Source organism: Miscanthus floridulus, chromosome 16 (assembly GCF_019320115.1).
Source record: "Miscanthus floridulus cultivar M001 chromosome 16, ASM1932011v1, whole genome shotgun sequence".
Lineage (NCBI taxonomy): Eukaryota > Viridiplantae > Streptophyta > Magnoliopsida > Poales > Poaceae > Miscanthus > Miscanthus floridulus.
In genome coordinates this window covers 12,386,631-12,410,289 of record NC_089595.1, presented here as the reverse complement: position 1 = coordinate 12,410,289, position 23,659 = coordinate 12,386,631, and the positions used below count along the sequence as shown (strand labels likewise).

Genomic DNA, 23,659 nt, shown 5'->3' with positions numbered 1-23,659 from the left:
CTTGTTGTCAAGTCAAACCCTAGCTGCTCGCAGTGCAAGCGCAACTGTGCAAGGTCACGCCGGAGGTGACTGACAGTTGGGGTTAGTGCACGTTATCTTCACATCCATGGCTCGTGCACAAGCACAATGCATGGTTAGAAGCTAAAGAAAGTGACCTCAAAAAAAGAAAAAAAGAAGCTAAAGAAACCTTCGGCCACTGCTTCCATCTATCCAAGTCGCAACTAATGTGAAAACCAATTTTTTTTAAAAAAAAGAAAAGAAAAGTGAAAAACACAAAGTGGACTAATGGGCCTAGCTAGCAAGCTAGGGGAGCAAGCCGGTGTGTGTGTGTGGACCGTGTACGTACTTAGTACCGTCGCGTTTGCACTCGTGAGTCGTGACACGTCCATCTCGCGGTCTAATCATGCAGTTTAACTTAGATGGTTAATCAGGTCGGATCGGGTGACCTATGGATGGGTTTAATTGCCAGTAGGGCCACAGTCACGTGGATGGGTTAACGTGGCCATGCGTCCCAGTTAATCTTTGTGCATCAAGTACGTATTCAAGTTTTGTCATTTTTCTAATTAATCTCACAAACAATGCAAGGTCGAATTTTAATCTTGCACACGTGCATGCATGGCTGCAAATTAAACACTCACAAGTCACAATTTAGACCCAAAAGAGGTAATTATTATCAACTAACTATTAGTGCTAAGATCCAATCAGGGCGGGTTAAAAGTAGCAACCAACGCAACAAAGACGATCAAAGCGCTCTTGCTAATGGCGACAAAACAACACATGTTTAGAGCAGAACAATTCCAAGGGCAAAATTAACTTTTAGCATGATTCCAACTATCTCTCACTACCGGAATGCCCAGCTTTACTGTGTGTCCACGGCACACGACGAAGGCCAAAAACACTCGGCAAAGCCCACTCGGCAAACGGCACTCAACGTACACAGTGCCGGCAAATGTTTCTTTGCCAAGTGTTTTCTATTGTGCACGCTGCTCGGCTACGCCGCCGCTCGCCCGCGGCTCGCCGCCGCCACCACACCGCCCACTGTGCCACCACGCCGCCACCAGCGCGCCGCTGCCACCAGCACGCTGCTGCCACCACCACGCCTGCCGCCGCCAACAGCAGCAGCAGATGTCAAACAGGAGGAAAAAGAACTACAGAAGATGAAGGTAAAAATGTCAAACAAGAGGAAAAAAATTAGTGAGGCTGCTAGACTTTTGACCCAAAAAAAAAAGAACGAGAATGCTACTCAGGCAATGTCAAGCAGGGGGAAAAATTAGTGAGACTGCTAGACTTTTGGTTTCTCCTCGAGCATTTGGTCGAACAACTCGTAGGCAGAAAAACGCTGAAACAACGGCAGTAGTACAAGGAGTCAAGGACATGGCGGCGACGGTAGGCGGCACAGAACTATACCTTGGCCGAAGCGACCGTCGAGCAGCGGCAACGCAACGGCTAGCGAGCAGCGCACCCCGTGCGTGCAAGGCAAACGGCGAGGACTGGAGTGAGTCGATGATGTCTTCTCACCTCGTCCTTCGCTGGGGCGGCCGGAAGCTTTTTATAACGTGTCCAGTTTGCCGAGTGTTAGATCGAGGACACTCGGCAAAGATAGTGTCAGATCATGACACTCGGTAAACATATTTATTTGCCGAGTGCTTAGTTTTGTCAAGTGTTTTTTTAGTTTGTCGAGTGTCGAACTTTGCCGAATGTTTTTTTACATCGTTTGTCGAGTGCAATTATTTTATCGAGTGTTTTTTCGCAGCACTCGGTAAATGGCTTGTTTGCCGAGTGTCCGAGGAATACGTTACGTTTGCAGATACGACCAAACTGTTGGATGGAGTTTGGTGCGGAATTTCTTCGTCACATCATCTGCAAAAAGATCTTCAGTACATACAAGCCGACGAGCGTGCAGTGCAGATAGAACATTTGCAATGCAATGCAACGCAACGCTGATGAAAAAAAATTAAATTAAATTAAAATACAGCATGTATGGCCGTGTGTGCGTGTTTAATTAATTAGCACTCGCTCGCTCGACAGCGTTGACAGCACACCAAACTTCAATTATATTTCTTAATTAATTGAGTGCCGATTTATTTGTTGTAACAAACTCCATGTTGTTCATTTCATTACTCATTAGCATGCGAGGCTGACACGTTTGCCACGTACGAGAATGCACGCGCCCCTGGTGTGGTCGTTCACCGGCCGGCTTTGTTATTATTATTATGATATGGGTATATTATTCTTTGGATTAACGCGAAGCATATATAATGATCGAATCCGTCCACTGCTGGTTGGTATGATTATGTGTGTAATACTATAACCACTTCTGCCTGCACTAACAGTTACGTACGTGATTATTACACCTTGCCTAAAATAAAAGCTAAAAAATGTACATACTCAGTGCAGTTAGGTTGCAAATATATACAGATCGAGCTTCCCAACAGTTGGGCTTAATTTAACTGAATTTGGCTTGTTTTCATGTATTTTTGTGTACTTGATAACTCCATTTCAGTACATAGAATAGAACTACTAGTATGGTATGTTGTTGGCGCTGCCGTTTCACAAAATATACAACTGCTGAGGAATTACTATCCGTACGTAGTACGTCCTTTAGTTGAAGCACGTTCTGAACCAAGTTAGGCTTTGTTCGTTTGTTCTTCGAATCAAAGGGGGTTGGAGAGGGTTGAGCAGTATTTTGACTTGCAGGGGATCTAATCCTCCTCAATCCCTCCCAATCCCCTTGGTTATGGGATGAGACATCATTGATACTAGAGTGTGGGCGTGAGAAAGAGACCGTTTCCTTTGAACGGCAGGGCACCAGGGGAAATTCGGCCCCGGCTAGCCTTTGCTAATGGGTGAGATAGCAACCCATTCCAAATCTAGTTAGTTATTTTTCAACTCTCCACTCCACCCCATTCTAAATTAACGTAGACCCAACCCAACCCAACCCACTGTATCTTGGATTGCCGTAGGCTGCCATGGGTTTTGCAGCATACTTAGAATAGTACATATCATAGCATGCGACTCCGTAGCATACTTGGAATAATACAGAATAATTTAAAAGGAACAATTTTCACGGGATATTTAAGCGCTCAACAAACAAGCTCAAGTCTTTTCCTGCAGTCAGTAGCTGAGAGAAAGCACAAAACTGCATGCTAGAGAATCATGCAGGAAGACTGCATGCCTAGCCTTGCAGGCGAAACACCGACACCTGCAAGAACCGCAATAGCCTGCTCGCCAAAGCGAGCCTTTCACGTCGCGGCCTCATCAGGCTGCGCGGCAGCGGTAAGAGCGGCACGGCGGGCAGGACGAGTGGCGGCCACCCGCGAGCCAGAGCTCGATGCATCACACGCGGAAGCCATGGAATAACCCATTCCAATCCCAACCCGATTGGCTAGCAAACCCAGCCCATTTGACCTCTAAACCCATTACCACCAGTCCAAACAGTTCCATAATACAAACCAACCCAAAAACCCGAATTATTACCCGACCCATTAGCAGGCCTAGCCCCAGCCCATGAAATTTGTATGGTCCAGTTCCACCCAATTCACGCCATCGTGCCGCCGGCTGTATGCCCACAGGCCACAGCCCACTTCTCCTTCTCGTTCTTTTTTTTTTCTTTTCTTTTGGCTTGCTTGCTAGGATTGCTAGGATTCTGAGTCAGACGGCAATGGCGGCGGCGGCGACTCCCATGCCAGATTGTCTTGCGGCCGGCGAGCCTGACGACGACCCGCACCGTATCTACCTCATCCTTGTTCCGTCGACGCTGAACCCGGCTCCCTTGTTCCCATTTTGGCGAGATGGGGGTCTCAGGAGCAGCGCGGCTAGCTCCCCTTACCGCGACCTCCCGCGCCGGCGAGAAGCAACAAGGACAGCACCACCGGCCCCCCGCTTCCGTCGACTTGGCCGCCTAGGACCCCAACGCAAGGTACATGTCGTCTTGCCCGTCTCTCCTTCACCCCCCTTCGCTAGGTGATTCAAATGGATACATCTGTGTATGTATGACAGTTCGAATTAGCTTCAGAAAAAAGGCTTTGAAATGTATTGTGTTTCTGTGCATTTTTCTTCGGCTCAACGCACCCGTACCTCGCAGTGGCATTGACCCTGAGATTTACTCTCATTGCATCACCTCTGTCCTTGTGGGCTATTCAGTGAAAGGGACAGCATAAATCTCCCAATCAAATGAGCGACGTGCTATTATATTTGAGGCCTCATTATATTTGCATTTGCAACTCTTAGATAAACGGCCAGAAACCCATTGGCTGTGTAGCGGTCTATAGTCTTCTAGGATTATTAGGCAGCCATCCTTTGATAGATCCTTCAGGTTATCAGAACAAAAAATAGCAATGTGGCCTCACGAAAGGCACTGGAATGAACCGGCTCTAGAGGGAAAAGATTTTATTTTTCATAAAAAAACTCTAGAGACACAAGCCATGGACATTGTGCATTGGGATAATTGTTTCTTTGCAAGTGTTTCTTGAATTTTCTATATATCCTGTAGGAATTTAAGCAAATTCTGTACATCATTCAGAGTGAGCAAGCAAAGCAAGCACGCTCAACTCAGTAGCGGATTTCGGCCTTGGGCTGCTGGCGCTGCAGCCCAAGTCCTAAAGAAAAAACAAAACCAATGTTTTCAGGTGCCTGGGACAACACTCTAATACAACCAATTAGTACCATTGAAAGCACAACTCACAAAGAGACAATTCACAATTTTTTCTATAGTCAAACAATGACAATATTACCTCTTACCAGAACAACCACAAAAAATCAGGCACCTGAAATATAGGAGAAGTTCTTAAACATTGTGAAAATGAAAGATTATCAAAAGATTACAGCTAGTTTGACTGAATCAACCCCAGCCTGGAACTGAGCACACTAGACAATTTTTAGCATAACTTTGTTATCCGCCCCGACCAATGTAAATCAGGTGCAGGTGATTATTAAATGCTTCGTTCTAGTATACTACCAAAGTACGAAGTTGCTAGGAAGATGGGCCCTCCTCTTTGTATACATATACAAATATAAACCACTGGACCTATCCTTCGCTGTGTACATGTACTTGGCTGTGCCTACTACCCAGTTTAGGCCGGCCGCAAACAACATAGCATCGATGCACAAGCCACACACAATGAACCCCCAATTGCTCAAAGCTGTCTCCAATGGCAACGCAGACCTCTTAGCACAAATCCTATCCACGACAACAATATCTGAGGAGAGCCGCTGCGCATGCCTAGGAGGCGTCACAGCGGAGGGCAGCTCTGCTCTCCATATCGCAGCCCGCCTTGGGTACCTGAAGCTCGTCGAGATGATCTGTGATCAGGACATATCACTCATCAAGGCAAGGAACAATCTGCTCAACACGCCTCTGATCTGCGCGACAAGGGCTGGGCATGTGGATGTGGTGGATTACCTCATCCAGCTTGCTTCCACGCAGCGAGATACTGAGTATGTACTGAGGGCATGGAACTCCGGTGCCACGACGGCGGTTCATGAGGCTGTTAGGAATGGCCATGCATCTGTCTTGGGGAAGCTCATGTCGAGGGAGGCAAGCCTTGCTGCAGTGGTTGATGGGCAAGGTGTCTCCCCGCTCTACATGGCGGTTGTGTCCAACCGTGCTGACATGGTTGACATCTTGATACGTGAATCTCGTGGAGGTAGCGTGAAATCACCGGCGAGCTATGCTGGACCAGAGATGGACAAACTGCACTGCATCCTGCAGTTTTTGCTAGAAAGGGTATGGTGACATGAGTTCTTTCCGACACATTTGCTACATGCCATATCTGTTTTGTGTTTATTATGTATATACTTTATTTTTTATCTTTGATCTTTTGTGCAATATCATATACAAAAACAGAGGTATAGTACGACACTGGCGAGATATTTTCTTATAGAAATAGAAAATGCATTTGTAGAATTGGTAGTGTTTTGTGTCTATTCCCTCTACTCCACTTTCCTCAATTTGAAGCACGAAGGCTGTTTTTGGTAGACCTCTTTTTTACGTATTCTATGTGTGTAGTGATTCTCTTAGAAAAGTGATTACGTGGCTAAAATTGATTCTTAGGATAAACTATATGTAAGAAGTGATTCTATGCGGGAAGTAAATAAGGAGAAGTTAGTTTTTTTCAGCTCCCAGCCTCCTATATTATTTGAGAAAATCAGCATAGAATCATTTGTCTATGATATACTGTTTGTACGCCAGAGCTCCTCCTGAATTCAACTCTGAGCTCTACCTAATAGGCCTCAAGTGTTAAGTGTTCTCTTTTACTGTAGTGGTAATCTTTTCTTTTTTTTATAGCTCAAGAAATGTGTGAGTCCCTGCAACGCTGGGAGCAACACTTGCGCGAAAGGCTGACAGCTCTGGAAGAACTGCCCTTCAGTCCTTCACTATGCAGCGTCAGTTGGGAATACTGGAGTGGTAAAACTTTTACTGGTCAACAGCTTGCTTGCTTACATTCCAGGTGATGATGGTCTGTATCCTGTGCACTATGCTGCTATAGCTGGTTACTCAAAAATTATCCGTGAGATCATGGAGATATGCCCGAGCTGCGATGAGTTGGTTGACAAGAAACATAGAAGTATTTTGCATTGCGTTGTCGAATTCGGGAGGGCTACTGTTGTGTGGTACATCTGTGTTAACCCAAAGTTCACGAGTATAATGAATGCTGGCGATAGTGAAGGAAACACACCACTACATCTGGCTGTAAAGCATGTGCATGTATTGAGCTTCATCCTTCTTATGATGGATATTAGGGTGAACCTTGGTATTATTAACCATAAGGGATTCACACCGCTAGGTGTTGCCTGGATGTTGGGACAAGCGTCCCGAACAAGGTTGAGAGGTGAAGCCTCCTCTGTGGAGGCTAGTTGGAGAAGGTCTTCTGATGAAGGCCGACGGGAGAAGGCCGGCGGGAGAAGGCCCCCCGGCTAAGGCCGGTGGGAGAAGGTCTCCCGACGAAGGTCTCGAACAAAGGTTCCGGACGGAGGCCCGATGATTGTTCTGTGTGAAGGCTCCACGGAGAAGGCTACATGACGAAGGCTCCGCGGAGAAGGCTACATGACGAAGGCTCTGCGGAGAAGGCTCCACAACGAAGATCTGGTGCGGAGGCTCTGCGAAGAAGGCCCTGCGGTGAACGTTCCAACACGTGAGGGGGGAGAGTGAGGCGGTGGCTAGGGATTGCGAAAAATGTGTGTGAGAGGAGAGAGTCCATTTGTCCTCATGCTCTTGGCATTATATATAGGCAATGATAATTTACATGCGGCCCCTCGGTGGGGGTGAATTGACAAGTCATTACACTAACTTCTATTGGGCCTCTTCGAGGGGGAGTTGGCCCATGTGAATATGGGCTCCCCCAACACTGGAATGAGAATGCCCATAAATATTCATTCTCAGTGGTATTTCCCTTCATCATTCACTTTCAACTTCTCCTTTTCTTTTTGGTCTTATAATATTATTCCCTTTTTATGCAGTTCATGGATATTTACATGGAATTGTCCTTCTTCTGCTGTGAAGCTTATTCCATTCCATGCAACTTGGCTGGAAATCTGAGATGCAATCATTGCTTGGAAGACGATAAGAAATCCAGCAGATTCTCCGGTGTGTGCCAGACCATGTTAATGTTATGTCTCTCTGTGCTTATTGCAGCTGCTTCATTCGCTGCTGCTTTCACTCCACCTGGCAGCGAGAAGACGGGCATGGCACCGTTGGATGGGGAGTCTTATTTGCTGAGTTATGTTGCAGCAAATACCTTATCATTTTATCACTCCGCAATTGCAACATGCCTGCTTATACATGCCAGTCTACCAACTATACCCATAAGACATCGCGGCAATTATCTCAGTCTCTGCTGTCATGGTTTTAGCAGCAGTTGTTTGTATGTTTGAAGCATTTACGAATGTCGTACGGCTATCATTGGACCCTCAACTCACCACTGGAACTCTAGACTTTGCCGAGTGCCTGAGACTTTGCCGAGTGCATTTTATCGAGGCACTCGGCAAAGCAATATTTTGCCGAGTGCCACACTCGGCAAAATAAAGCACTCGGCAAAGGTGGCTTTGCCGAGTGCCAGGCACTCAGTAAAGCCTGGCTCTCGGCAAAACTGGGCTTTGCCGAGTGCCGCGGCACTCGGCAAAGATCCCACTCGGCAAAAGGTGGCCGGCCCGTGACGGCGGCCACCTGCCGTCAGATTTTGCCAAGTGCCTAACGGCTGGCACTCGGCAAATTTTTTTTATTTTTAAAAACTTATTTTGCCGAGTGCCAGCCCCAGGCACTCGGCAATTTTTTTTTATTTTTTAAAAACATATTTTGCCGAGTGACAGAGATATGCACTCGGCAAATTTTTTTTTATGTTTTAAAACTTATTTTGCCGAGAGCCAGACTCAGGCACTCGGCAAAATGTTTTTTTATTTTTTAAAAACATATTTTGCCGAGTGTAAGCCTTGGGCACTCGGCAAATTTTTTTTTAATTTTTTAAAACTTATTTTGCCGAGTGCGAGCGCCAGGCACTCGGCAATTTTTTTAAAATTTTTGAAAATCATATTTGGCCGAGTGCCTCCTGGGCCGGCACTCGGCACTAAAAAAATTTGATTTTGGGCCCAAATTTTTTTCTGGGGCCTTGTGACAGTATTTCAAACTCTATTTTAAAATTTAGGGTAATTTTGACTTTTTTTTTATATATTTCATTAGTTTATTTCGTTTCGTCGAATTTTTTGGGATATTTCAAATTTGAACTGCAGGTACATGGAGTAATGAACTTTGGTCATCCAAAAATTGATACTCATGATATTTAGGGTATGTTTAGGCCGTATCCAGGAACTCACGTGAAATCTCGAGCATCTCGTTGACGTAACATGTCGAGGTACTTGCCAGAAATGTGATTTTAAATTATATAAAATGCAAACGAAGTTCGAAAATCATGAAACTTGTCGAGGCGTCGTGTTATCGCATGTGGAGGCTATGGTAAAAAATTGAGAAGGTTTCGAGCAAGTTGTGACGTCGGATGCCAAAAACCCAGACATCTCCACATGTGATCACAGTGAGCCCCGGTCGCTGTCCACGCCTCGTTAGCGGCGGTGTCGTGTCCTCGGCGCCCCGCTCCCGACTCCACCCACCGTCGATGAGCACACTAGGTTCGCCCTTCCCCTTCTATTCAAATCGTGCAATGGATGTCGGCCATCGAGCCCTTGTTAGTAGTAATAGTTGTTGTATGTGGTTTTCGGCCATCGAGCCGTTGTTTGTGGATGTTGGCCTTCGTGCCAATCTTTTTTGCAGGTTTTTGAAAGCTCCCCGTGCAGGGGAGGTTTTGCCAAAATTTTCAATTGTCACTAATGTATTGCATTTTTATGCAGGAGGAGGCCCCGACGAAGGGACCTCGGTGACCCCGATTGTCTTCGTCAGCATTGCGGGTCTGCCTGCACCGCGTCGCGGCGCCACTGCACCGACTCGCCATAGCCCCGCTAGCCTGACCTCACCGGCACCCTAGGTATAACCCCTCTATCTGTATCATGGTCTTAGGTCGCTGATCTCAGTTAGGCGTCTCCCGTCCGAAAGAGATACGGTCGGAGTTATGCAGGTCTTTGCATATCTGCGAGCGTTTCTGTTTCAGATTGTCCACGTTTTTTGGACAGCCCGCGGATACGTAGATGGGTTAGTTTCCATGGTCCGCTCCAGTCCGAGACGGTGTTTCGGCATCACCCCCTTGTTGTTCTTCGGATACACACTCTCCCTTGCAGGACGTGTATCGGGAGAATAGCGGGGAGGTGCTGCTGAAATTCCGTCTCGGATAGGAGCGGAGCATGGAAACTAACCTCATCTACGGATCCGCGGGTGGGATTAGGACCTATCCTCACCTATTAGAGAGTAGGGACACCGCATAGATGCAATTGATGGTGACTCATATGTGCTGATACGTCTGTTAAAGGATGGAGGACCATGAGTGGATGTACACGCTCCGAAGAGACGAGCACGATTATGACTTGCTGTTTATAGTCAAGGTTGAAGAATTCTTACAGCATGCATTTGGCGAGAGTGTTGGAGGCCATTCTCTAGTGGTTTGTCCATGCAGCGGTTGTAACAACAGAAGAAGGAAAGATAGGTTAACCATGGGTAAACATATTGTGAAGTTTGGATTTACTCCGGGTTACCACCGGTGGATCCACCATGGTGAAGCCGATCGTATCAGGGAGGAGGTGGTGAGACCACGGCTCGAGGCTTTCGATGATGATGCCAGGGTAGCAGACATGCTGGATGACACGTACTAAGCTTAGTTCGCTGAAGGACGTGACAAGGAGGAGATGGAGGCTGTCGTAGATGCCTTCTGCCTGATGTTGGACTTGGCACAGAGACCCCTTCACGATCATACTAATGTTTCTCAGCTGGATGCCGTTGGTCGCGTAATGGGGTTGAAGGCCGAGTTAAACCTAAGTCGAGAAGGCTTCGACAAGATGGTGGCCATGTGGAGCGATATGCTACCGAAGACACACATTATGCCGAAGAACTTGTACGAGTCAGAGAAGCTCCTTCTTGCACTTAAGATGCCGTATGACAAGATACATGTGTGTTCGAAGGGGTGTGTCCTATTTAGGAAAGAACACGCGGATGCAAAGTACTGCCCGAAGTGTAAATCCTCCAGGTACGTGGAGGTAGACTCAGGCGATGGCCAGAAGAGGCAGCTTAAGATCCCCATGAGAGTCCTACGACACCTTCCATTCCTGCTGAGGCTCCAATGGCTATTCATGACCGAGCAATCTGCGAAATAGATGACATGGCACAAAAACGGCACACGGTACAATCCTGAGAAGATGGTACATCCATCCGATGTTGATGCATGGAAGTACTTCAATTCACGGCATCCTCTCAAAGCAGAGGAGGCTCGTAATGTACGTGTTGCGCTGGCAACAGATGGGTTCAATCCATATGGCATGATGGCTGCACCATACACATGTTGGCCCATATTCATCATCCCCCTGAATCTCCCCCCCCCGGCGTCTCCTTTCAATGGCATACCGTGTTCCTGTCGTTGATAATCCTTGGACACCCAGGGAGTAATATGGGTGTCTTCATGGAGCCTATGATAGATGAGTTGATCGATGCTTGGGTCAAAGGGGTGTGGACATACGACCAAGCTACGAAGACTAGCTTCAAAATGTATGTCTGGTACCACTACTCCCTGCACGACTTCCTGGCGTACGGGTTAATGTGCGCCTGGTGTGTTTAGGGAAAGTTCCCATGCCCAATATGCAAGGAAGCTGTGAGGTTCATATGGTTGAAGAAGGGTGGCAAGTATTCATCATTCGACAAACATCGTCAATTCCTCCCTCTTGACCATCCATTCAGAGAAGACGTCAAGAGCTTTATGAAAGGTGTCAAAGTGACGGACCCTAGACCGCGCTTGTGGCAGAACCACCTAATCTAATGCCTCACAGAAGTGCTTGTCTTCCATTAGACACTAAGCACTCAAGGGAGAACACTAAATTACTCGGTTCCGTCGGACACACCCCAGGGGAGAACCCAAAAATCCACATTTTTGCCATCAGGATCACAAATGAGAGAATAAAGCTTACATCATTTTTAATACAACATCAGAATATAATATTTATTAATATAACAGCGGAATGAAATCATATTATCAGAGTTATCAACAATTTAATTGAACAGCCAAATAGAAACATGTGAACAGAGTTACAGCGGAAATAAATATCTATTAATGACATGATGAAGTATTGATATATACACTACGACAACAGATTATGAAACTTTTATTTATAAAAGCATTTGGTGAGAGTTATAAATAGCAACTATGATCGCAGCGTAAAGGAAATCCTCTCTGAGCCCACCAGGAGGAATCCACACGCAAAGGTCAGCTCAAGCCTCCACCGGTTACCTGTAACAGGGGGAATAAAACCCTGAGTACTCAATTGTACTCAGCAAGACTTACCCGGCAGGAGAAAAGAAAAGACTCCAAGGATATGCAAAGCTATTTGGCTTGTGGGTTCATTGCATTTGCAGGAAGCATTACTAAACGTGCGTCCTTATATTCGATTTCTATTAATAGCTGCATTGGTTCATTAACTAACCATTCTATGTAAGCACCTGTGCTACTTTCAAGCAGGTGGTAAGCAATCAGATTTCCTTTGTCCATCTTCCATCTTTCATCTTTCAGTTCTTACTACGATGCTAAACCGTAGACAAGCCGTACCGGATAACCCGGCGATTCGCGAATCAATGCCCCCAGCTGGGTACCCCGAAAACACACGCCCCGCTTGTACCCCAGGCACAAGCAGGACCGACCCATCACTCTCCTGTCCCGGGTGTCCAGGTCCCCGTCCAAACTGGGACTCCAAGCCCCCGCCTCTGAGTCCCGGACTCAGTGCGGTGCAAGGACCTCCTCCACCAAAAACAAACCCTAACAGTCGGTCCGGAAAGAGCCGGATCCGCGACAAGAGAGCAACAAGTCTTCCAAGCGCCCATACACAAGTATGTGCTCGGGATAATAAGTCTGTGACCTGCCTAGAGTCATATGCACGATCGGTCCTTAACCGACCAGACAGGGAAAAACAGTGTAACCAAGCTATGACCCGCCTCCGCGGCGACACAACTTCTTACACCCACCAATACCCAAACCACATCCCTGCCCGGTCACCATTTTTCTTTCCACCATTTATATATTCCAAGTGATAAGCATATAGTACATATTTCCTATATCTCGCGAGTGACAGGCAATCACTTGACTTCTACCGGAGTCCTGTAGCATAGCAATCTACACGATCCTGTCATACTAGTAAGACTCATAGGATAAAGATATATATATGCAAGTGGGCTTCATTCAACTCCTTGAAACTTAATGCACAAATATAATTTAAACTGCAGAAAGGTAGGGGTTATGCACCGGGGCTTGCCTGGGAAAAATATAATAAGAAGTTAGCTTTCCATCATGGCGACATGATCTTCAAAAGCACCATTCCTCCAGCAACTCCCGAGGACTCCGTGATCCATCGTCGTCCCTATCATGATATGCAATGTAATGAAATGCAAGGGTATGATCAACTGACTGAAATCGTAACTCGTATAAATACGCTCTACGTCTCTCAAGTGAACGAGCTAGTTTTAACGACGACCGTACTTAGGCTACATATCCATGTTGTCGCATAAGACGTTATTTCCCAACAATTAGTTTAGTTATATAAACCAACGTTGTTTCTTGATTCCTTCCATCTGATTTACTATATTCGAATTAGGATATCATTGTCTATCTAGCAACTAATTCTTGCTAGAAATCTACTGTCGAAATTTCTGAGCTAACGCTATTACCAATTTACCACAGAAATTCCTACAAGTTCTCCTTTTAACAATATTAATCATTTTAAAATAATTAGAGCAACCTAAAAAGCATAACCCACCTATGTGAACAAAATACACTATTCGGTAGACCATGATTTTAGAAACTCGATAAAACTGATTTGGCATTTTTATGATTTTTCGGCGATTTACTATGAAGTTTATAAGTTTACCTTGCAAGCTAAATTAGGAAGTGCCCTACAATTCAAAAAGGCCGGCGACATCCCTTTTGGCCCAGCAGCAGCGAACAGCATGGGTGGCCCAGCAGCGGTGATAACCGCACGAGAAGCCCAACACCCGGTCAACCGGCCGGCCCAGCGCGGGACGGCACTAGCCGGCCCAACGAGCGAGAGCAACGGCGGCCCAGGCGACAGTATAGCGCGCGTGGCCCAGCCTCACCTAGCCGAAACGGACTGGGCACGCGGCCGACGACCCTGGCCATGGCCCGCGGCACGGTGAGCCCAGGTGCGGTGCGCGAACGGCCCACCCGCCAGCCCAGCAAGACGGCTCACGCGCGGAAGCAGACCGGAACGGAGGCGGCCGTGTCCCGGCGAAGCAGAGGTGGCGCCGCGGCAGGGAGCTCGGCACGGCGGCGATGAAGGCGAGCTGGACGGCTGCACGGCAGGACGGTGACCGACTGCATCCACACCCGGTCCTAACCCGGTCCGCAGTAGTCCGTGGCGGCCCGGCCACGGCAGTAGGCGGCTACGGCATCGGAGGGGACCGGGGAGGCGGAGCCCATGGTGGCAGTAGCAGCAGGGCGAGCCAGGCGGACGGCGTCGGGGTGGCCACTGCGGGGCAACGCGGCCCAGGCGCGTGTGGCTGAGCAGCGGCGGCACGCGACTTGCGGTGGCTTGGGATGCGCGGCAGCGGTGTCCCGATGAAGAAGCAGAGATGGGGGAAAAAGAGGCGAGTCGGAGCCATGGCCAGGGTTCCAGCGCGGGCCACGGAGACTTGCGCGCGCGGAGCAGAGGAAGCACCGGCCGGCGGCGAAACCCGGTCGCGCGCTCGTTGACGACGACGAGGAGGCCAACGGCGTAGTGGCGGGGCGCGGGCGCACGGACGACAGGGGGCGCAGCGGCTGTCGCGCTGGGAGGAGCAGCGCGGAGGGCGACGGTCAAGCGCGGTCCGGGGTGGGGACGCAGCGCTGTGGGCAGGTTGCGTTTGGCCGGGCGCTCGGCGAACGGAAACACGGCTCAGTGGCGTGGACAGCGGCTGGCGAGGCGCGGCCTCTCGACAGCGCAGGCACTTCGCAGGCCTAGGCATGCGGCCGAGGATCAGCAGGCGGCGCGCACGCGAGAGGAAGGCACGGTCGGGCATGGGAGCGCGCACGAGCAGCGTGAGAAGAGAAGGGAGAAGGGGCGCGGACGCACGGGAGGGAGCCGAGTGCGGTGGGGAAAAAGAAGGAGCGGCGTTCACGCCCGGAAGGCAAGGATGAGCAGCGCTGGGACTGCATCCAGCGCGTCCGCGAGGAAGAAAAAGAAAGGCGTGGGACAGGGTGACCTGACCCAAGAGAAGCCAAGGCGGAGGCAGGCAGTGGACTAATCAAGCTACAGGCGAAGGAAAAAGGACACGGCTCTCATCAATCACGGCAGCGGGTCACTGCGGAGAAATAGTGACCGGTGTCGTGGTGTGGTGCACTGGCACGGCAGTGACAACGTGCAGGCGCAGAAATTAATGCAGAACAACTGAGCAGATTTACTGCAAAGCCACGTGCCCCATGGTGTCCTGAGTAAATGAGGAGCGCTAAAAAAAACCTGAGGAGACCCGGAGTGTAACACGTGGAAGGAACAGGCAAATGACTGGTGTGAAGTGCTCATGATAACAATGGCATACATAGTTCATAATTAAGGAGATCATAAGCCATAGTGACCATCTGTGGATCAAAATCACCGTGGCAATAAAACTCAAGATGTTGATAGGCGAGCTAATAGACCAGTGATACTTTCGTTATTATTTTATCTCTCAATTATTCATTTAACAAGCCGACTATTATATTTTTGTTTATAAACATTGTTTTCATGTTTAATCTAATAGAACGAACCGTTCGTTATCAATTGGCTCGAATTGCCGTTCGACATTCCTAATTATTTCTACGCCCGGCGTGATTCAACTTAAGCGTTTATTCGAGTCCGCGAAACTAAGTCACACAAGGTTCGCTTATCGCTTCACGTACGTTAAATTAAAAATTCCGAGGAACTCGTTTTGAAAATCCGACTTAGGCCTAAATCACGGCGCTAAAAAGGATCGTAACACCGGAGTGTTACAGCGCTTGAGGACTGGGGCGGAGGTTCATGCTCAGATAGATGCTCTCGTGCCCAACGAAGATGGTGGTTTCGTGGGATATGGTGAGCAACATATGTGGACTCATAAGTCTGGCTTGACGAGGCTCCCCTATTTCGATGACCTCCTACTGCCCCACAACATTGATGTAATGCACACTGAAAAGAATATCGCCGAGGCACTTTGGGCAACACTCATGGACACTGACAAGTCTAAGGACAACCCTAAGGCTAGAGTGGACCTGGCGACGTTGTGCGATAGGCCAAACCTAGAGATGCGGCCTCCTGCAATAGGAAAGCAGTGGAGAAGGCCTAGGGCCCCCTATGTCTTGAAAATCGATCAAAGGAGGGAAGTACTTCGATGGATCAAGAATTTAATGTACCCTGATGGGTATGCAGCGAATCTGAGCAGGGGAGTGAACTTAGAGACTCTGCGAGTCAACGGGATGAAGAGTCATGACTACCACATATGGATTGAGCGGATACTTCCATCGATGGTTCGAGGCTATGTCCCTGAGCATGTCTGGCTAGTGCTGGCAAAGTTGAGCTACTTCTTTCGCCAGCTTTGTGCCAAGGAGCTATCTTCGACCATCATTACAGAATTGGAAACTATGGCACCTGAGTTGGTCTGTGAGCCTGAGAAGATCTTTCCACCCGGCTTCTTCTTGTCGATGTAGCATCTGATTATGCACCTCCCGACCGAGGCACGGTTGGGGGGGCCATGCAGGCCCATTGGTGCTATCCAATCGAGCGATGTCTAAAGACTCTTCGCAAGAAATGTACAAATAAAGCCAGAATTGAGGCTTCCATTGCAGAGGCAAGCATTCGGGAGGAGGTTACAAACTTCACGACATCCTACTACAAGCCGAACCTTCCTAGCAAGCATAATCCACCCCCTTGTTATAATGTTGGTGAAGTTGAATCGACCCTCAGCCTTTTCAAATGCCAACTAGGCAGCGCAAGTGGATCGACCCCCAAGAGATTGGATCTAGAAGAGTGGAGCAGAATCACGCTATATGTGTTCACCAACCTTGTTGAGGTTGCGCCATTCATTAAGTAAGTTCTCAATGAACTTGTTTCAATACGACATCACTATTCTGTATCGAACCCCATTGATTCTCTTTGGTACAGGGAATTTGTTCGTCAAGAGTGGCATCAATCAAGGGATCCTACCCCGCACGAACATGATACCCTTCTTTCAGAGGGTGCGGGAGCTAGGAGGCCTGATTTCATTTCTTGGTTCAAACAAAAGGTCGTACGTTCGTCGATATTCCTTAGTAGCTCGTACGTTCCAATAGTATAATGATGTATCATGCTTGAGCTTGCAGGCGCAAACCAATGCATCCATGAGTGACAAGTTGAGACAGGTTGCAAATGGCTTCAAGTTAAGGGTGAAGTCATATACCGGTTATGACGTGAACGGATATCGCTTCCACATGTCAAGACACGAGCAGACTCGGCCCGGTCGGAAAACCACCAACAGCCAAGTTTTTACACTGGGCACTAATGGCGTCGAATACTACGGAATAATTGAGATCTATGAACTTGAATATGAGGGCCGGGTAACTCTTACTCCTGTCATATTCAAGTGCCACTGGTTTGATCCTAGACGAACGAGACGGACCCCTCATCTTGGGCTAGTCGAGATTAGGCATGATTCCGTCTATAAAGGAAAAGATGTCTATATTATGGCTCAACAGGGCGTGCAGGTGTATCATACGCCATATGCATGCCAAGACAAAGACCATCTTAAGGGTTGGTCTATTGTGCACCAGGTATCTTCGCACGGTAAACTACCTGTTCCAAACGATAAAGATTATACCTTCGACACAAACACATATGATGGAGAGTTCTATCAAGCAGATGGGCTACAAGGGAGCTTTGAGATAGTCTTACCCGGTGTGATGACCGCCATGGAAGTAGACAATGAAACAGTTGATGACGAGGACCCTGGAGATGTAGTGCTAAATCCGAAGGACATTCAAATGCTTGAGCGATTCCATTTAGGCAAAGACAATGAAGAAGACACAGAACCTTCGGATAGTGTTACCCATTTGGACAATTTTGACAGTGATGATGAGACCTATGACCCCAATCATGAAGATTATTCCTAAACCATGTAATACTATGTTTTTTATTAAATTTTGTTATGTTTATTCATTTTGAACTATTTGACATGTATGTACTAACGCTTGTTGTTCATTCTTTGTACATTGCAGGTGACAGAACAAAGATGCTGGGCAACCGTTCACCGAGGTAGGTGCTCTCGGTGTACCAGAGGCTACACCCTCCTGATGAAGGCGAGGGGACATCTTCGCCCCCAGCGGCGAGAGCAGGCCCGGGTCGCCCCAGCACGGGGAGGGAGAGGGGCTAGGGTCGCCCCAGGAGGGACCCGCCTCCTCCCCCGGCTCTCGACCAGCCAGAGGACCTGTCTCCTACCCAGGAGGACCATGTGGCGGCCACGGGCACGACCACAGACACTCCGTCGAGGGACGAGGGGACTCAGCAGACGGAGGACAGTTCTGCTCAGTCGGCTCCCTACCTGCGAGGTCCCACAAGCCTTCCTCCAGTTCCGCTTCCTGACCGACGCCCACTGGTCGTCCTGTGGGAAGAAGGTAAGTAACTATAGATGCTATCACTAGTACTTCATATGATACATTGAAAATCAAAAGAGAAACTGATAATTTTTCTTAATCACTTATGCAGGGGCTGGCTAGTTCTATCGGGTGCTCTTGACCCCCCACGCACCCCCGCTACCATCCTGGGATGTCTATGCAGGAAACACTTCCCCGGCCTTGTGGACTTGAAAGAGGGGAGGTGGGAGCCGGCCTGGTCGTGGGACAGGTACAAGCTCGGCTCGGATGACGAGCAGGACAACAAGCAGGAGCGGGTTTTGGCGGACTTTTGGGTAAGTGTCTCACAACATAGCTCAATACATCTCCTCCATTGGTTAAGTCTTTTATTGAAATAATGAACAGATACATCGTGTTTGTATGCAGAGGTACTTCAAGGCCGAAGAAGGTCGAGAGACCCTGGCGGATCAGACGGCACACAGAGCCTGTAAGAAGTACGTCGGCAAGGATTCACGAGGCGCGACTCCAGGCCCACGTCGACTACTACATGTCCATCAAGAAAGAGCCCCTCAACAAAACCGGCGCAAGAAAGGTGGCGCTGACCAAGGAGTAGTACCTTCAGGTAGGTGAATAATATTGATTCGTTTTGAGATTTAGTAGGTCTAGAATTGATCTTCTTATATGTCAAACACTTGATGATGTGTAGGTGCCAGCCTCGTGGTGCATGTCGCATAGATCAGCATGGTCGAGGATCGTGGACAGGTACCTTGACCCAGAGTACATCGCAAAGCACGAGCAAGGCAAGCGGAAGCGGGCACTGAGGACCGGTCCAACTCACCACCAAGGCAGCTGCAACCTCTCCGCATTCAAGCGGGCACTTATACGAGATGTCATTTATCTATTCTAACGCTCAATTTTGCCTAATTTCTAATCATCTTGCCGTCTTTCTCGCAGGAGGTGGCACACCCGGACGTGCCGGTGTCGGAGTTTGGGGCATGGGCTGTGTCCCACATGGGCCCGGTGAAATCCGGTGTCGTCTTCAACCCGAATGCCACTACCCAGGCTTACTCTGACCCGAGCGTCCACGCTAAGGTCAGAGACTACGCGGAGGCGGTTAGGGCGCTCCGTGGCTCAGATCACAATCTGAGCACTGAGCCCCTTGAGACAGAGGTGATCGTGAGGCTGGGGCAAGGCATGAAGCACGAGCGGTTGTGGATTGCAGACGGTGCCGACTCCTCGAGCTCTGCACCTTCTCTCTCTGACGTGAGGGCACGGAGCACGGCCAGAAGCCTTCCCATACGTGCACGGCCTACTCCAACACTGTCGCGGGTCGACGAACTTCAGGTAATTCTGGTTTCACTCGTCGTACATTGAACGTTACACACATTGATCAGATTTGCAATACTGAAACATGTGATTGAAACACTGCAGGCCAAGCTGGCAGAGACAAGGGAGACGCAAGCGCACCTGACCACAGAGCTGGAGGCCACGAAGAAGCAGATGGCGGACATGTATCAGATCATGCAAACCATCGGGCAAGCATCGGGTGTCCAAGTGCAGTTGCCAGCTCTAGCTCCGGTTCGACACTTCACTCCTGTGAGTATGAAAGTTTAATGCGTTCGTGCCGTTGAGATTGTCGGCCTTTATGCAGTTGTGATTTTCGGCCTTCGTGCCGTTGGGATTGTCGGCCTTCGTGCCGTTGGGATTGTCGGCCTTCGTGCCATTGTTTCTTGCAGGTTGGAAACCTCCCCATGCAGGGGAGGTGTTGCTGAAATTTTCAATTTTGAGTCTAACACATGCAATCTCTTCTCTTTTGTGCAGCCTCCGTCGGCGGGTTCAAACAATCCCGCTACCGTGTCACCGACGGCTAATCGCGTCAACCCTTCGCCGCAGTCCAGTCCTTCACCACAGTACGGGGGGCCACACCTGCAGTCTCCGTCGCCGCAGTAGGGATGTTGAACTTTGTGATGTTGAACTTGTAATAATAAACTTGTGATGTTGAACTTTGGTGCATTTGTGATGGATTTATTAAATATGTGTGTGCTTGTGATATATAATGCATGTTGGTGATATAGATGTGTGTGTGTGTGTGTGTGTGTATATATATATATATATATATATATATATATATATATATATATATATATATATATATATATATATTGTCTGTTACAATGGAATAAAAAAAAAGTGCAATTCTCGGGGTCTTTGCCGAGTGCCATGGGCAAGGCACTTGGCAAAGATTTTTCAAAATATATATATATATATAATTTCTTTGCCGAGTGCCTTGCCGCGGCACTCGGCAAAGTATTTTTTTAAAAAAAATTCAGAAATTCTTTGCCGAGTGCCTAAACAGGGGCACTCGGCAAAGAAATTATTTTAAAAAAATAAAAAAAAACTTTGCCGAGTGCCTGGGCAGGGGCACTCGGCAAAGTACTTTTAAAAAAAAATAAAAAAAACTTTGCCGAGTGCCTGGGCTGGGGCACTCGGCAAAGTAATTTTTAAAAAAAATAAATTTTTTTTTTGCCGAGTGCTGAGTCGGGCACTCGGCAAAATAACCGTTAACGGCCGGCGCCGCAACGGCCGAAAATATTTTGCCGAGTGCCGGCCCAAGCACTCGGCAAATTTTTTTTATTTTGCCGAGTGCCCGGATAAAAAACACTCGGCAAAAACACTTTGCCGAGAAAAATTTTGCCGAGCGGACTTTGACGAGTGCTACATTCGGCAAAGCCTTTGCCGAGTGCAAAGGGTTCTTTATCGAGTGTAAAAACACTCGGTAAAGCCACGGACTCCAGTAGTGACTTTTTCTTGCCATTGTTAGTGGAACGAGTGACCTACTTTTGGTTGTGCCTGCTGTTAATAATCGCAGTATGTCTCTGGGTTTTACGAAAGAGAAAACATCCCAGGCCGGACATGCCTTTCAAAGTACTGGCTGCTCTAGCTAGTTTTCTTAGAATATGCGTTATCCTTTACGTGATATCTTTCGTTACAAGAGTCCAGCCTGGTAAACGAGAGTCCTGTAGCGGGCCTGGGTGTCATGATGCAGTTTTACTGGATTGGGGATGATGTTTTTTTTTATAAGGCAGGGTCGAAAATAATCCCGCATTCCTGGATTGGGGATGATGTTTCTGGGTTTAGAGTCGATGCCTTTGACTCCAGTTTTCTGTGACTATGAGCTAGAAGGCTCTGTGTGGTAGTGTTACCATCTTGACCACTTATTTCTGTTTCCTTTTAGCTGAACCCTTTGCAATTACATTTTGCTCCTCATTTCGATTGTAGATTTGGTGCAAGAAAAAACATAACTTTCCTTATTATTAGTTCAACTAGGTTGAACGCAGATGTTCGTATTCTTTGCTTGCATATGCATATGCATTTGATGCACAGCAACTTCTAGAATGCTTTGTTGGACAGCTGAAACGTTCTCAACCTGTAAATGTTCCTATATATGTTTTCAGGAAGCACTGACGGTAATTCTGAATATAATAACTTTGATCAGATGTGTTGCATGCAGTTGTCGCTTGGGCATTTATGCAAAACGAATCAGGTTTCTTGTGTGTTTCCTTGTGTAGCTCGGCTCCCGTCTGAAACCGGTGCGTCGGTGACTCGACTCGAAGAAGCAAAAGCCCCAAACGATTTCTTTCTTGGTAATGCAACGCTGCCATGCATGTCACGATCGATGAGGTCGCAAGGGCTTGTACGCGGACAAGCGATACTAATGCCTACCGCGGCCGTACTGCATGTGTTGACTCATTGACTGCCGCAGACGTACAACCGCGCGCACCTGGACTTCACTTGCTTGGTACCAGGACAGTGATGTATATATGCATACGCAGCACATACACTGGTGTGTACGCGGACAGCCGGACAAGCGTTGTGTGTTGCGATGGCGTGGCAAATCCTCTTAACTTTAAGAGGACTAGCTTTGGACTACCCCGCGCGTCCGGCGACGGGCAGTACGCGGATCGGAGTCCACTTAGCCCTTGTTTAGTTGAGGGCCAAAATCCAAAAAGTTGCTACAGTACCTGTCACATCGAATGTTTGCGGCCCGTGCATGGAGCATTAAATGTAGACGAAAAGAAAAACTAATTGCACAGTTTGGTGGGAAATTGCGAGACGAACGTTTTAAGCCTAATTAGTCAATGTTTGGACACTATTTGCCAAATAAAAACGAAGGTGCTACAGTAGACCCAAAATCCCAAATTCGCGAACTAAACAAGGCCTTATTTAGTCTCCTCTAATTATCCACTGACAGCAGTACGTGGACCTGAACGGTGCGTGCCCTGCCGAACTGCGCGTCACGTCGGGCACCAGCGCCGTGGCGTGCAAGAGCGCGTGCCAGGCGTTCGGGTCGCCGCAGTGCTGCTGCACCGGCGAGTACGGGACCCCGCAGAGCTGCAAGCCTCCCGCGGGCGTTCACCTACGCGTACGACGGCGCCCAGCGCTCGGTACTTGTATCTTGCTTTTTTTTGCGAGTTTACTTTTGTATCAGGAGCATGCTCAGCATCTATTTTAGTAACTAGAATATACTTGAGCAAGTAGAAAAGTAAAAGATACTCTCTGTTTCTTGCCTATAAAATTAGGGACAATGCTATTGTACAAATAAGTCATTGCATTTCCAATTCCAATGACACTACGTAGAAAATGATTTGTAGCAACGGTTCAATTTTTTTGTAGGGGCGGCTAGTGATGGAGCTGCCCCTACAGTGGCGTGCTCGGGTGCCCAGACACCAGCCGTCCCTACAAATGGAACAGCAGGGACGGCTGGTGATACGAGCCGCCCCTACAAATGGAGTATGATTTTTAGGGGCGGCTCAATCACCAGCCGCCTCTAGAAATGGTATTTGTAGAGACGGCTGGTGATTGAGCCACCCCTAAAAATGACCCGTATTTATAGCTTCTATTTGTAGGGGCGGCTCAATCACCAGCCGCCCCTACAAATGACCCCCATATAAAACTGAAGCAGCACCTTCTTCCTCCTCGGGTCATTCACTCCAACCCGTGAAAGAAAGTTGGGGAGGGCTTGGGCACCTCCCAAAAATTGCTCTACTAAGGGGGGAAGGTTTTGGTCTCAAATCCTTTGGTGGAGAGGTTGTAGAAGGTAAAAAAATGATATTCCACATTTTTTTTGAAGTTTTAATGGTTGATTAGTGAATAATTAGAGTTTTGTTTTTCTCTCTCTTCTATGGTGCTTGAGCTATTTATGAGCAAATTAGACCCAACTTTTAAATGTACTAGGATAAATTAGGGAGGGGAACAAGATCATACCCTTATTTGGTCCATATTTCTTGATTTTAGTGAACCATTAGTTAGTTTTATGGATGTTTCATGTGCATGTGATCTAGATCTAGGGTTTGATTTTTTTATTAATTTCGTTTTTGTAAATTTATGTTTGATAAAATTGGACTAGGGTTTGTACGAAAGATATTGTGTAAAGTATAATTATTGCTAATTGTTGTCTTTGAAATTATTTATTGTAATCA

The 23,659-nt window shown here is 47.8% G+C and overlaps 1 pseudogene; it reads left to right on the top strand.

Annotated features, from left to right (window-relative positions):
* The first annotated feature begins 5,101 nt into the window (after positions 1-5,101).
* On the top strand, positions 5,102-21,245 carry LOC136510287 (protein ACCELERATED CELL DEATH 6-like; annotated as a pseudogene).
* Positions 21,246-23,659: the final 2,414 nt, after the last annotated feature.